We start from the raw sequence: 3,450 nt of genomic DNA on the forward strand, positions 1-3,450 counted from the left end.
AGCACTCCCACCCCCTAAAACACACCACCAAAGCAAAAAAACGGCACGGTTGTTATGCAAATGTATTTTTAAGACAAGGTACAGAACCAGATTCTCCTTGCAAGTCCCTCCCCTACAGAAACGCTGTACCCACCAGAGGTCGTCCAGATCCGGTTGCCTTTGAGAGTCGCTGGGGGGTTTCCCATCCCCCCTCGCCTCCTGAACCAGCTTAGAGCAAATGCTTTCAAAATCTCCCCTTGGGCAAGTCTTCGCTATAAAACACTGCCTTAGGGAAGTAAGGATGGCACAAAGGTTCTTGCAAAGCAAAAGGGGAGAAGATTGAGGAGGAAGGAGAAAGCAGAGAGTGAACAAGGGAAGAGACACAAGACCCACTTTGCCTAGCACACAGCTGTGCTGTGAGCCAACTCTGGCCAAGGTTGGAGATGACTGGCAAAACCCAACCAGACAGACATCCCTAAAAGATGCTGGGGGGAGGCTGGCGCATCTCCCCCCGGAGCCTGGGCAATGTCATTTCCCGGGGCAGTACAAGTCACAGAGGATGAAAGCTGATGACTGAATGTCTGGGGCAGGGTGGGAGGCCTTGCCAGGAGGTGGGGGTGGAGCGGTAGAAAGGGAGAGGGGTGGAGACTTGGCTGGTTTTGTACAGACAAATCTCTTCATTTTTCCAGACTGGAAAAAGCTGTTTGGGCTGTGCACATTTGCACAGAGTCACGGTATTTACTACGCTTCCTGGCTCAACAGATTTCTTTTTGTCATTCAGTCAAACGCAGCTTGTATTTTTCATAGCGAGAGCTGAACAGACTGTGGGAGCTCTTCCCCCATGTTGTGTTCAAAAACACATCACGAATGACTCAAAAAGCCCAGCTCACTTGGGCAGCAGGGGTGGGTGGGGTGGCATGTTGCAGAGACAAAGACCTGTGTTTAGACAAACACTGTCTCCCCCTTGGAGGTGTGGAGTGACACTCCTTATTTTCCCAGAGCACTTTTTTTCTTTTTTTTGAGCAACTGTAATAACAAACTGCTATGCTAGAAACTGATTCCTGCACTTCACATGTACCTCTCAGTTACCCATGTTGACGGAGGTGTGGGTAGCGTGCAGGGGAGGGATAATCAAAAAAAGTGGTTCATTTAAAAAAATAAAATCCCTTTTTTGCCACAACATGCCTCCTAAGATCTGTTACTATCCACAGAACACTCCTGATAACAAGTGCGTGGGTTTTTTTTCCCATGCCAACCAATTCCCCAGCACCAGCTGGTGTCCTACGATTTAATTCAATTCTGACACTAACTACCTGGAGTTAGCATCAGATCCCACAGGTTATGGGCTCAGTCCCACACACTGCTCCCACTTCGGATGCCAATCACAGGTCCTGGGCCACTAGGACTTCTGCCCGAACAGTTATAAATTTGGGAGGTTCCCACAACCCCTTCTCAGGTTCAATAATTTGCCAGAATGGCTCATAGAACTCAGGGAAACACTTTCCTTATGTTTATCGTTTATTATAAAGGAGACAAGTCAGGAATAGCTAGATGAAAGTGGTGCATTGACAAGGTACTGGGGGGTGCAGAGCTTCCATGCTCTCCCTGGGAACCCCACCTTCTTAGCACCTCGATGTGCTCACCAACCCAGATGCTCTTCAAATCTCACGGTTCAAGAATTTTTATACAGCTAAATCTCCAGCACCCCCACTCCCTTCCTAGAAGGAGGTCAGTGGGTGGGGCTGAAAGTTCCAATCCTCCAGTCACTTGGTCTTTTTGGTGACCAGCCCCATCCTGAGGCTATCTACATAAACTAACGTTTAATTGGAAGGGGCTTTTATAAATACCAAAAGATACTCCAATCACTCTGGAATTTCCAAGGGATTTAGGAATTCTGTGCCCAGAACCAGGGACAAAGACTAAATATATTTTTTGTCCACAGCGCCTAACCAGAGTTCAGTTCCAGAAGTGTTTCTGGCCAGATGTCAGATTCAAGAGTCATCTGCCGAACCATTATATATGCTAAAACATTAATTCAATCGAACAAACATTAATTGAGTACTTAGTGTGTGCAAGATATAGCACTAGGGGTGGAGGTGTCCAAGCTCACCACAGCTTAACATGCACTTTGCATTTTTAATAGAAAATGGTGTGGGAGCCCAAGAGCATGCACAGCCAATGGTGCAATTTTAGGCACCAAAGATGGATCAGGTCAGTAAGGAAAGTCTTTTGAGGGCTGGGAGAAGGGAGAGCTTTCCCAAGCCCCTTCACATCATACTCCAAGGCTCCTTTATGTTTAGTGCTAGTCAAACAAACCATACTGGGAGTGTATAGTCATCAAATCTTGCTCAACCAACCCAGGAGTTAGGCTGCCCAAGAGTTGCAGAGTAGAAGCCTCATTTTCAAAGATGAAATAATGACATATTCAAACAACCTCTGACCTCTCCAGGCAGGGGGAATGTAAATAAGTACATACTGCTGGTGACACAGGTTAGCATCACCTGATGCAAACTAATAGAGACTTTAATCCCACCTCTTCTCTGAACTGGCAAAGCACAAAGTCATCTTACATTAATTCAAAGAAAGGACCCACAGAGACTTCTGCTCAAACCTGCTTCTGAGCCAGGAGCCATGACGAGTTAGGAGAGTAAAGGCAGGGAGGGAAGTAGGTAAAGATCTTTAGGGGACTACTGGGGAGCCAGGACTTCCGCATAGACCAAGTTGACTATGCCAGATGTGGCTTATTTTATTTTCTTTTAAAAGACTATCATGGGAACAGGCAACAAAAGAAAAAAATAGACATGATCAGAGAATACTGTCTTAGTCTGTTTTATGTAGCTATAACAGAACACCACAGACTGGTAATTCATAATGAGCAGAAATTTATTTGGCTCACACTTCTGGAGGTTGGGGAGTTCAACAGTGTAGAGCTGGCATCTGGTGAGAGTCTTTGTGCTGTATCATCCCAAGGTGAAAGTCAGAAGGGCAAGTGATCTCAGGAGGCAGAGAGAGGGAAAAGGGACCAAATATCATCCTTTTATTAGGAACCCACTCCCACGATAACTAACCCACTCCTGAGATAATGACATTAATCAATTCATGAGGGCGGAGCCTGCATTAACTAATCACCTCTTAAAGGTCCCAACTCTTAATACTGTCACGACAGCAATTAAATTCAAACACCAGTTTTGGAGGAAACATTGAAATTACAGCAGGTACAAAAGTTTCAGACAGATGGAATAAACTCTAGTAATCTATTGCACAGAATGGTGACTATAATAAATAATAATGTGCTGTATATTTCAAAATTGTTAAAAGAGTAGACTTTAAATGTTTTCATCACAAAAAATGATAAGTATGTAAGGTGACAGATTCATTAACTAGTCTGATTTAATCAGTCTACATTGTAAAGCTACACCAAAACCTTACGTTGTGCCCCATAAATATATATAACCATTTTTGTCAATTAAA

The sequence above is a fragment of the Propithecus coquereli genome, unplaced genomic scaffold, assembly GCF_000956105.1.
Source record: "Propithecus coquereli isolate 6110/MARCELLA unplaced genomic scaffold, Pcoq_1.0 Scaffold180, whole genome shotgun sequence".
Classification (NCBI taxonomy): Eukaryota; Metazoa; Chordata; class Mammalia; order Primates; family Indriidae; genus Propithecus; species Propithecus coquereli.